The sequence below is a fragment of the Lissotriton vulgaris genome, chromosome 3_1 (assembly GCF_964263255.1).
Source record: "Lissotriton vulgaris chromosome 3_1, aLisVul1.2, whole genome shotgun sequence".
In the NCBI taxonomy this organism is placed as follows: domain Eukaryota; kingdom Metazoa; phylum Chordata; class Amphibia; order Caudata; family Salamandridae; genus Lissotriton; species Lissotriton vulgaris.
In genome coordinates this window covers 2,116,690,138-2,116,703,078 of record NC_141689.1, presented here as the reverse complement: position 1 = coordinate 2,116,703,078, position 12,941 = coordinate 2,116,690,138, and positions in this window count along the sequence as shown.

The window sequence follows — 12,941 nt, the reverse complement described above, 5'->3', positions numbered from 1 at the left end:
TTTAAATGAAGAGATTTGATTGGTTCATAATACTTCCTATTCCAACTGTTAAAAGATCCCTCCCATTTTAGTCATTCTTCTTTGACTTTCTCAGGAGAAGGATATCTTCTGTGGAGCTATAGTAGAACTTGCACCATGTCTCAATTCTTGGAATCATCTTCTGAGCACTCTTCAGAGGAAGGATATGTTCCAGAGCAGCCTTAACCAAAAAGAAAAGAGGCTGTTATTTGGAAATTTTTCACCTTTCCTGAAGGTGAAAAAAAAGTGAATGCCCCTAAGGTTGCATGCAAAATATGTGACACTACTTTGTCCAGGGGCGACCCCAGAAATAAATATTCATTTGGGACCGCGAGCATGGTGCGCCATGTAAAGACTTTACATTTCAATAATTGGGCTAGAGCAGTAAACCCATAGATTGGAGGAGGAGCAGGGCTCTGCTGTTCCAAGTACATCAAGTGCACCACCACCATCACCACCGAGCACTATGATTCCAAATATTCAACCTGAATTTAGAGACCTTACAATTCGTTGTAGCTTTTGCGACAAACTTATAGCACTATGGAGAACAATCCATAGAACTGATTCTTCGCAAGAAGAGGAACCACAACTGTACTCGCTAATTACTATTTTTTTTACTTTTTTGTTCCTGGTCCAGTTTTTTAGTTTAAAAAGTTAAATTTTTCTGTTTTAAAAAATAAATTTTAAACAAATCAAAAAACTTGAAAAAATAGAAAAAAATACAAAACTAAAAACTATGTTAGTGTGTAAAAGTTTGTCAGAATGAATGTGTAATTCATAAATTAATAAATAAATGAATGAATGAATGAATGAATACATTAGTAGTGTATGGTGAATGTGAAAGTGCAGAACTATAAGGAAGTGCTACAGCATATATCTATAAGTGGTTTACCTATAGTATACTGTAGTACCTCCGAAACACTTGAATGTAACATATGCATATAAATATATGCTTCAATTTGCACTACTGGTGAAACTGCCTGGATGAATTTGTATGTGCTAGGGGCGGCTTTACAACCCCCTTATGCCTCTTTTACACAGCCGTTGCATCACTTTTGTGATGCAGCGATGGTGCAAAAGATGTGCCATGGTGTGTGGTACTTACAATATAACGCATGTGGAAGGTGCGTCACATTGTAAAGCCCTGCGCCAGGAGGAGGCTTTCCTGCACAGGTGGGGGGTGCTCTAGCACAGAAATGCCTCCTAAAAGTGACTGAGTGAAATCTATAAGATTTCATTCAGTCATTTTTGGGCTTGAAGCAGGTGTAAGGATTGACACAGCATTATGAGCATAGGGTCCAAAGAGCATTGCTGGAGCTGCATTGCACTTCCAACGCAAGTCAAGCAATGCGCTATCTTCACAGCACAGATACATCACATATCTGTGCCATTTTTGCCTCATAGTGCACCACATTGTAAATACGGTGCATCCATGGTGGTGATGTCACAGTGCACAATAACTGGCATATCTCTGGGGATGTACAACTTATTGTACATCTACTAATTACTGTTTTAATGTACTGAATGCCTTACTACACAGTGATCAATGAGTCACTAGAAAACTATACCAAGAGTAACAGAGTGGTTGGTGGAAGTGTAAAGATAGAGACTGCGGAATTCAACAATTTTGCAGGTGCATAGGCCAGTGTATGCACAGTCTATAGGGGTTTGAAGCACTCTATGCCCTAAGGTCCACTTTGCACCATGAGTATTTGGCTACTGACATAGGCCTCATTTATGAGATTTTGCCATAGGAAAGTGCAGCAGGCCTTCCTGCTGCGTTTCCTTATGGCAAAAGAAAAAGGCAGGAATGTGCCATATCTATAAGATACGGCACATTCCTGTCCTGTTCCCTTGCGCTGGCACACAATGGTCTGCCTGCACCAATACAGACACCTTTACACAATGGTGCAAAGGTGCCTGCGTTGCAAGGATGATTATTTTTGTACAGGTAGGGAAACCTAATAATCAAAAGAGACTTTTCCTTTTTTCTACGTGTGCTGCAAAATGCAGCACTCATAGAAAAAGAAAAAACGAGGAGAAATAAAACTATTTTCCCCATTGCGTTTTCCTTACGCCTCCCCAGGGGAGGCATAAGCTTTTGACACTGCCTCAGATCGACATTTTCTTGTAAATGTGGGGCAAGGCCAAAAGGCCATTGGTGTTGCTGGGAACGCCCCCAGCAACACCCATTGCGCGCCCATTTAACACAGAACACTGTGTTAAAGGGGCTGATATTATCAGGAGTGCAGTAAACCAAAAAAGTGCCTTAGTGCTGCCTGATAAATATCACGCAGACAGCTGCGCCACAGAACATCACAAAAAGTGACTTTCCAATGAGCAAGGAGCCTCATAAATGAGGCCCTGAATGATTACAATTCTGCAAGGAGAGTGTGTAGCTGAATGTATAACTGCTTCACTTTTTCTACAGTATATAGACAAGCATATATTGTTATATGGCTCAGTACAATACTGAAACAGTACTCTGATAGTGTTTGCTGGAAGTGTAAGGATATAGACTGTGGAATTCAATGTATAATGAACTAGTTTGCAAGTACATAGAAGACTGCATGCATAGTGTAGAGATGACTAATGTGGAATGTTAATGGTTGCCTAGCAGCTTAGAATGTTATCTCTTGAGAGATGAAACTGAGCTGTGAATCAGGCTGTGGATGAGCTGGAGGTTCCTGTACCTACTCTTCAATAAAGACTACAATTTTAATATTTTCTTGGACTCATCTTTACATTGGCGACGAGGGAAACCTTTCTGCGCAAGGGGCAGATGCTGGGTATTTCCACCCTTGGATTTTAGAACAGTTTAAATACATCATCCACCGATTTGTGAGTAATTGATTAAATTCTGCACTCAACTGATTGAATTCTGAACTCAACTTCGAACTAATTTGCATTCAGATTGACTATTTTAGATATTTTTAAAATAATATCTGAATATCTGGAAGTTCGTGTGAATTGCTGCCGATATTTACAAGCCTTCTGCTATGAAAATGTTTAATAGCGCTTGTGAAATGCTAGCTGATGCAAGTAGACAGCGCTGAGAATGGTTCTTCATGCACATCTCTACTTGGGATAAGTTCCCTTCACTTCTGTGTTTCACCCGCTGTACTTTATCAGATTTCGAATCGCGACCCTGCATGAAAAGAAAACTTTCTCTTACTGCTTTGAAGGAGGAAATCTGCAGTTCAAACTTCGTATCTTGGAGTCATCATTTTTTTTAAAGAGAAGAGAGAAAACGAAGATTTCGATCTTGACAATCTGGTGACTCTGGACTTAACTTTGTCAAGAATTGAAGGTTTTTATTTTAATTTGTTATGTTAGTTTCTTTATTTTAAACTAACTTTTCCTTCTTTTACAGGTGCAATTTGTTTAAAATGTCTGATCAAGCTTTGTCCACTCCACCTGCCTTTTTGCCAACTCCTGGAGAACCAATAATTCCTTGGAAAGAATGGAAAAAGTTGTTTTTTACCTACATTCTTGCCACTGGTACTGATAAATATGGTCCAGTGCGTAGGCAAGCTATTTTACTACACAATTTGGGGGTGGAAGGTCGTAGATTATATGAAAATCTACCAGAAGTTTCCCTTGGTAGTGGAGATGGACAAGCTGCAAATGTTTATGAAATGAGTTTACAAATGCTTGAAATAAGGTTTACCACAAAAGTAAATTTAGTTATTGAAAGATACAAGTTTTTCTGTAGAGTGCAAAAAGTTGATGAAGATATAGCGTCATATGTTGGTGCTTTGAGAGGGTTGTCACTGTCTTGTCAATTCGGCACTTTAACAGACTCACTTATTCGTGATCAGATAGTTAGATGTACTAATAACAAGAGAGTACATGAAAAGTTATTGATTAAAGATTCTGGTCTAGAAGAAGCTATTCAAATAGCAAAGGGCTTGGAGCATAGTGACATTTGGATTAAAGAAATGGATAAATGTACACATTCTATTGTAAATAAGGAGGGTGCATTGAAAGTTTCCAGTTCTAAAGATTCTGAATTTCATGCAAATATTGATGAAACCAAAATAACCAAACCTTTGGCTAAAATTCGTGAAAAACCCAGTACTAAAGTTTTTGATAAGAATAGGGAATTTCGCCAAAACAGTGGTTTTATTAATGTGCGACCTATCAAATGTTACTGTTGTGGTGCACCCGGTCATATTGCTTCCAGTGTGAAGTGTATGGCCAGGAACGCAATATGTAGGACATGTGGTATGAGAGGCCATCTTGCTAAGGTTTGTAGAACTAAAATTCCTTCTGTTCATCAAATTGATGATTCTAGTGAAGATGTTTGTGAATTTATCCCCTCTATTGATAATGTCAAGGGTTTTCAACTTAATGTTGGTGCTGAGGTTGAAATTAACAATATTGATTTGCCAGGTATTCCTAGGGAGAGCACTGACAAGCTGGATAAGCCTCATTATGTTATCAAGTTTGATACTGTGGGGGTAAACATGTTAATTAATTCTGGAAGTTTATATACCTTGATGTCAAAGGAAATGTACATTAAGTCATGGGGAGTATCTGCTAATATAAATAACTGGGATCCATCAGATATCAGAGCTGTAGGCTATGGGGGAAAGAACATTGACATTTTGGGTTTAACATGGATGGTAATTGAATTTGATAACAAGAAACTCTATGGTAGAGTGTACCTAACTGAACAAGGTTCAAATTTATTGGGATGGCGTCACCAGAGAGATTTAGGTATAGTTTTAAATCCTAATGCCACTGTTCCAGTTCAGTCTATATGCTTAGTAAATAGTGAGGGTTATGATTCCTTAATTATGGGAAAGTACTCTGATGTCTTTTGTGATGAATTGGGAAAGTTGAGAAATTTTTCTCATAAAATTATTCTCAAAAGTAATGCTACTCCCGTAGTTCACAAAGTTAGATCTGTTCCCCATCTCATGAAAGGTCCTTTACAAGTTGAACTTGATAGGTTACTGAATTTGGGGATAATTGAGCCTATTGAGGCTTCTGAGTGGCTTGCGCCCATTGTCGTCGCGCCCAAGGATGGGGGAAAGAAGATTTGTTTATGTATTGATCTTTGCGATCTAAACAAGAACATTTGGGTTGATCGCCAACCTCTACCAAACATTTCAGAGATGTTGACGGCAATGGGCGGGGGGTGTGTTTTTAGCGTCATTGATATGTTGTCAGCATATCACCAGATTGATCTCGATGAAGAATCTAGACATTTGACATCATTTGTAACACCGCTGGGTGCTTTTCGTTTCCGTAGGATGCCATTTGGACTAGCTTCGGCCTCAGCGGTGTTCCAAAGGGTCATGGGAAAAGTTCTTCATGGTATAAATGATGTACTTTGCTTCCAAGATGATGTGTTAATTGTCGGCAAAGATTTTGATCATCATGATCAAGTGATGGAAAGTGTCTTGTGTAGAATGAGAGAACATGGGTTGACTATTCAGAAGGAGAAATGTCAGTTAAGGAAGGATGTAGTTAATTACCTTGGCCACGAAATTTCCAAGGAAGGAATCAGACCAAAGAAAAGTATTGTCTCTGCCATTAGAGATGCTCCTGTTCCTTCTACTAAAGATCAGTTGAGGAGTTTTCTCGGTTTAGCCGAGTATTGCTCCAAGTTTGTGAGAAATTTTACTAATATTGTGGAACCATTGCGGATATTAATGAAAAGTGGTGTTGAGTTTGTATGGAGTGATGCTTGTGGAAAAGCATTCCAAGATGTTAAAGATGGAATATTGTCTGCACCCAGCCTTGGACACTTTGATGTTAGAGCAAAAACTTTTATCACCACTGATGCGAGCGCTATAGGTATTGGTGCAGTTTTAATGCAAGTATGTAATGGAGAAGAAAGAATTATTGGGTTTGCATCTAGAAGACTACAGGGTGCTGAGAGGTCATATTCAGTGATAGAAAAAGAGGCCTTGGGATGTTGTTGGGGCATTAAACATTTCAAATACTTTGTATGGGGTTTGTGGTAAATAAAATTACCGGGACTATTTTTCTATACATTAAATGACATTAAGGATAGCTCAATAAAATGAGAGGCAGAGTCCGTGATATCTGAGTCATACGGGCTTTAATTAAGTGTCTCGAGACCCTGGACATCGGGTTCCATCACCACTAAGGTTCAGGAAGGGATATTCAACATTTTATTACCATCACACATTATATATAGTAAAACTGTATAATTGAAATGAATACAGTAGGCGTAACAAGTGAAAAGAGAAGAGATAAGAACACATGGGTGTAAAAGAGGGCGTGTACAGGGGCGTACACGGAGGTGTGTACTGGAAACGTCACAGAAGTGTCATAGGTGGGTGGATGCATAGAGAGATTCTGCAGGGTCAGCAGAAACCTTTACCCTGTGTGCGTGCGCAACTGAGCATGACGTGTAACTGGGGAGAGCTGGGGGGCTTGACTTTAGCACTAGTAGAGGAGTCTTGGTGTCTGGGATGTCAGAACGACCTGCACCTATAGCATATCTGATATCTTATGTTTGGAGGATGTGTTGTCTGAAGTAAAAGGTCTCTCGGGCAGAGGCCGTTCAATACTGAATGCTAGTGCGTGCATACGTGTCTTGGAGCAATGCGCGGGGGCCATGGGCCTACCATGGTAACGGGTTCGGTAAATCACTTGCAAGGAGACAGGAAAACCGGGCCCTTTGCTCTGCAGCCGGGAATATGTTTACCTATTTCACTAGACTGGAATGTGTTTTTGCGGAGGCTGAGCAGATAACTGTAGGCAAAATACTGTCTTGGCAGGGAGGCCAGGCCGAGCCGGGCACCGCTTCGCTGGGCAGGAAGTAAGGCAGAGGTCAGGGATGCATACCTAAACTGCAGCTTTCAGAGACAGAAGAGACTCGGAGCCTCAATTAAGGGCCTGGCTCGGCTGAGCCAGAAAAACGTGGAAAACGTGTGCTTCGCGTTATTCAAAAGTGCACCATGTAAATGCATTGGAAACGTAGGCTTTGAGGCTGAATTATCGTTTCATTCATGAAGGGCCTGGTAGATGACATGTTAACGTTGGACGCAAATGCAATTGCGTCTTCATTTCGGCCATGGAGGGAGAATGCATGGATGTCATGCACATACACTGAACGTTGGGGTACACGATAGGGGACATACTTAGCCATATAAAATTCAATTTTCCTCATTCCCTCCTTGTCCCCTACGTTCCCTTCAGGATATATCTATCTTCATGAGACTATCTATCTGTTCGTATAACATCATTTGCTCGTCTTTTTTTATTCTGGAACGGGATCGTGAACTTGGACGGGGAATACAAGCTGTGGCGCACAAGCCGCAAATCGCTTGCCCACATTGCAGACAGAGACAACAACTGAATACTATAAGCAGTATTATTCCTAGGAATGACAGTACTTTCCATCCCCATGCTGATATCACACTCCAGAGCCAACCGGACCATGTCCAGGTGTCTGGATTCTGGTGCATCTGGTGAGCTATGTTATGAAGCCTTGTTATTGCTTTATATACTGATGGTGCGTTATTAGGAATGAAAATACAACAACTGGATCCGATCACTCTACAAGCTCCGCCCCTATCGGCCAGGATGACGTCAAGTACAAGGCGGTTTTGAAGAACAACAAGTCTCATAGCAGACTGCTCTTCGGTCAGGTTACCTAAAGCAAAAGTAGTCTCATTCACTACAGCTTCAAGAGTTCTGGTTAATTTGCGTATCAACTTACTGTTTTGGACAGGACCTACAAAGAAAAAGAATCCTTTATTAAAATCTGTATATTGTTCCCACGCTGTCTCAGTCTGATCGACAATTGGGGACTCAATCTCCCTTCTATGTCTCATATGTACAAGGTGTGAATTTCGATGATAATGGGATGGGGCTAGAAAAACAGGTGGCAATAGGAATGCGATATAACATGTTCCATCCCAATCTAATGGCAGACGTACATAAGCTGTCTGACCACATATAAAATAGGAATGGCGGGAAGCTTTGAAAGTAGACTTTCCTTTATCACTGAATTCGACCACAGTATTACAATCACTGTGTCCTAGATGTACTGAACCATTCTTTCTGACGCATAATTCACCTTTCACTGGTAAAACTGTTATAAACGGCAAGTACGAATTAGTCTCGGACTGAACGTTCAGAATCATGAGGTTAAGGGTAAAATTTCCTAATCCATACACTTAATTTTCTAGATCGGTCCCTGTCCTTTGGGGAAGACCTTCCTTGTCTGGGAAATATACTTTATTCATAACTGTATTTAGGTTCCCCCATATCCAATTGCCTTGGGAAACCGTGGACTCACTGTCTAAGGAGGACATTAAGGTAAACCATGCCCCGCACGAACCATTGTGTGTAAACGGATAGGGAAAAAGGGGCAGAGCTCCCTTCATTTTCTGGTAAGGTGGGAGTCGGCCACATACCCAGCAATTCGTGACATTGCTGGTCTGGTGAGAATGGTGTAACATACGGATAAAAGTGTTGTTGCGCAGTGCTAGACGATAGGACAATTCGTGTGGGGGCAGATCACTAAAAGTGTGCTCTATAGTGTCATTGAAAGAAGAATGTGCATGTGAGCCAGAAGGAGGAAAGAAAACATGTAACGTCCAGCTTATACATATGATCATAATACTTAGAAAAAACATAAAAATCAAAGTGATAATACATCTGCTATGGATGTTTTTGCAGTACTTGTCTCTCTTCTCATTTCGCCTATCTCTCTGACTATTTGGGTCTATCTCATACATGTCAGAAACCTGTCTAACCGCTTCACCCGAGGGGGACTTAAACAATTAAACGCTGTCTGACTTACTAGACCTCAACTTTGTTTTATACTCCTGTTGTGGAGTTTTCTCTAACAAGGGGAGTTTAGAGTCAGTATCGGAATTGGGGCAGTCCTTGGGAAAAGTCTTTGGACACAGTCCATGAAAACGTTTGATGTGGCTGGAATGGAGCCACCCTTTTCTTCCCTCAACCTTCTCCGCGGTCCTCGTGGTCATCAACACCAGTTTTGGTTCCTTCCACCTGGGCTCCAGAGGGCTTGAGCGATCAAAATTACGGACGTAGATCAGATCTCCCGGAACGATTTCATGCGGTTTCACTTGGGTGTTGTCCGGGAAGGCAGCCGCGACCTGTGAACGACAAGAGAGTAGTGCAGACATCAAGGAAGCCAGGTAATCTCTCAGCATAGTACTATCGACATCTGTGATCTTGCGCGGCATAGGCGTACCCCACATATTGGGGTGTCTGCCGAAGACTACTTCATAGGGAGATAGTCCGGTTCTGGAATGGGCTACCATACGCATGTAAAAGAGGGCAACCGGCAGGGCTACCATCCAATCTACACCTTTTTCTGCACAGACCTTCGCTAACCGTGTTTTCAGAGTCTGATTATGTCTCTCGACAAGACCAGCTGCTTTGGGGTGTCGTACACAGTGAAATTTCCACTGGTATCCTAACAGGAGTGATACCTGTTTCATGAGTTCGGACGAGAATGGCTGTCCATTATCTGAGTACACGACACGGGGCAAGCCGTATCGCGGGAAAAATTCACGGACCAACTGTTTGGCAGTGGTTACGGCAGTGTAATCTGGGACTGGGTACGCTTCTGTCCATCGGGAAAGGGCACATACAACTACGAGGACATACTTGAATCCTCGGCATCTGTCTATCTGGATATAATCCATCTGGAGGACTTCAAAAGGATGGTCAGGAGGATGAAATCCACCTTGTTCCACGGGGATGCCTTTGCCTGGATTAAACTGACAACAGATCATGCAGGTACGCACTTTCTGTTTTGCTGCTGCACGTAAGTGCTTGTTGAACCAAATATTCTGGATGCTGTCTAGCATAGCTTTTTCTCCTAAGTGTGCTGGACTATGTGCTGTATTAATGATAACTTGAACCATAGAGTCGGGGAGAAACCATGTGGCTTTTCCCTTCGTCATCCATCCCTGATCTGTCTGGACCTCTCCTTGTTCTGTCCATTTCTTGATTTCATCTGGAGTGGCATGTGTCTGTATGTCAAGTACATCTTGTGTGGGATCCCTGACTGTCATGCAATGCGTCGGTGGAGTTACTTCAGTCTTTGTCGTGTCAGTCGGATTGTCTGTTTGAGTCTGAGCTGTGAGTTTGGCTGTTCGATCTGCCAGGTCGTTACCCTGGGAAATAGTGTCAGTGACTTTAGTATGTGCTTTGCACTTCATAATGGCAATGGCTGTAGGCAAGTGTATTGCTTCTAACAGAGCTTGAATGAGGGGACCATGCTGTATCTTGGCTCCATGGGAGGTTAGAAAACCTCTCTCTTGCCAGAGAACACCGAAGTCGTGAACGACTCCGAAGGCATACTGTGAATCTGTGTATATGTTTATTTTCATGTTCTTGGCTCGTATGCAGGCTTGGGTCAGAGCGATGAGCTCTGCTGCTTGGGCGAACAAGGTGTCAATACGATGTGTTTCTATGATGTCAGTTTCAGTGGTCACTGCATATGCGGCCACTAACTCCCCTGTACTTGTTCTCATACATGAACTATCCACATAAAGTGTCAGGTCTGGGTCGGACAATGCAATGTCTGTCAAGTCTTGTCTTGGCTTCGTTATTGTGTTAATAACTTCCACACAGTCATGTGGTACGGGATCTGCTGTAATCGAGGGTAACAGTGTAGCAGGGTTCAGTATGTTGCAACGTCTGATCTCTATGTGTGGCTGAAACAGTGTCAGTTCATAACCTGTCAATCGTGCTATGGTCAAGTGCTGAGTCTGTGTCCTGTTTAGGAGAACTTCCACGGAGTGTGGAACCTGTACTGTCAAGGGATGTCCTAATACTATGGAATCGCTTTGTCTGATAGCTAGAGCTGTTGCTGCAACTGATTTTAAGCACGCAGGCAGAGCCTGGGTTACTGGATCCAACGTACTAGAAAAATAAGCACAAGGCTTGTGTTTTCCTGCTTGATCTTGTGTGAGAACAGATAATGATGTGCCATCGCGTTCAGTGACAAAAAGTGTAAAAGGTTTGCTGTAACATGGTGTCGCTAAAACAGGTGCTTGACATAAGGCTTTCTTCAGTTCATCAAAAGCTTGTGTATGATCCTGAGTCCAAGGAAGGACAGACGAAGTCGCTGCCTCCTGTGTTGTCAACTGTATGAGTGGCTTGGCTAGATATGCATACTGGGGAATCCATTGTCTGCAGTAAGAAGTGAGGCCAATGAAGGCCCGTACTTCCTTTTGTGTCTTGGGTTGTGGAAGATGTGTGATTAACTGGATGCGGTCAGGTGTCAACTGTCTACCCCTCTTGGACAGCAAGTGTCCAAGGTATACCACTTGCTGGGCACAGAATTGCAGCTTCGAAGGGGACACTTTATGCCCCTTTTCGGCTAGAAAATACAAGACTGTCAGTGATGCACGTTCGTAATCTTGTTCAGTTTGTGCTGTGATCAAGAGATCATCAACATACTGGAGCAGGGCAGTGTCAGTAGGTATGTGAATACAGTCTAGTTGTCGTTTCAGTGCTTGGCTGTAAATACTAGGGCTTTCTGTGAACCCTTGAGGAGCACGTGCTAATTTGAAGCTTCGGCCATTTAAACAGAATCCAAAGAGATACTGGCTTTCTGAATGAATGGGGACACTAAAGAAAGCGTTCTTAAGATCGATGACAGTGAAGAACGCAGCTTCGGAATCAATGGCAGTCAATAGAGAAGAAATGTCTGAGACCACTGGGTACTGGGGAATTATGCATTTATTTAATTCTCGAAGGTCAATCACCAGTCTGTAGACCGGTGGTGCATTTGAGTCAGTTCGTTTAAGAATCGGGATGATTGGAGAATTACACACATTGGAGTCAGTTTCTACAACCACTCCTTGTGCAATGAGTTCGTCAATAATTTTCAGCAAGGCTGCTACAGCCTCGGGTGGTAACTTGTATTGTCGGATTCGTGGCAGTACAACTCCTTGTTTGAGAGTGACACAATAAGGTGTAATATGCATGCAACCTACATCAGTTGGACCTTGCGCCCATGAATGCTGTGGTACATTCTGTAATCGTGGATCAAAATTTTTTAACACATAATGTCCTTTAAAATCACGTAAAAACAATCTCACTCCTTCCGGAGAACAACAAATCACTGCTCCTAGCGCTTTCAATGTTTTTATACCAAGCAAGTTTTCAGGACATGACTTCGTAAGTAACAAGTCTGTAGTACGAGACAATGGACCAACTTCTAGGGAAACTGGCTTTGACACTTCGTTAACAATAGGCTTTCCTGAAAATCCCAGGGAAACATTCTGTGAGCCTGAGAGGGGTGCCCCTGGAACCTCATCATGACTGATGGTAGTTCTGCTCGCCCCTGTGTCAATCAAAAATGTTCTGTCTTTCCCTAATACCTGACTATGTACATAGGGACCCTCTTGATCTAGAGGAACCTCGATAAGGGGCAAGCCAACCTCCCTCTCTAGGCTGTTTCATGAGTACTGTTGATAATCTGGGTAATCTGACTGAGCATACTGGTACATTTGTTGCGTGACATGTTGTGTGGCAGCGATGGGTTGGGGTTGGGGTACAGCTACTGTCTGTTGTGTGTTCTGAGGAGGTTGCGTATTCTGTGGAATATTCTGTGGAACATGTTCTTGTCTAGGTGGACGCGGTCTTTCTTTCGTTTTGCCTGTAGCTATATTGTATCTCAAAACGGCACATTCGTTTATATAGTGACCTGGCTGTTTACAATAGTTGCAGTTCCCTTTAACAGGAGCTGCAGAATGACTGGACGGAGCCATACCCCTCTTTTGACTGTCAGCTGGGACAGACTGAGCAACTAGTACTTTCATTTTCGTGTCTTTAATACGTCTCTGTTCATGTTCATGTTCCTCTCTAATTCGATTCTGGTGATACTGTAACATCTGTAACATCTGGGAAGGACTATTTGCTTGCCATGTACTCTCGACTTTCAG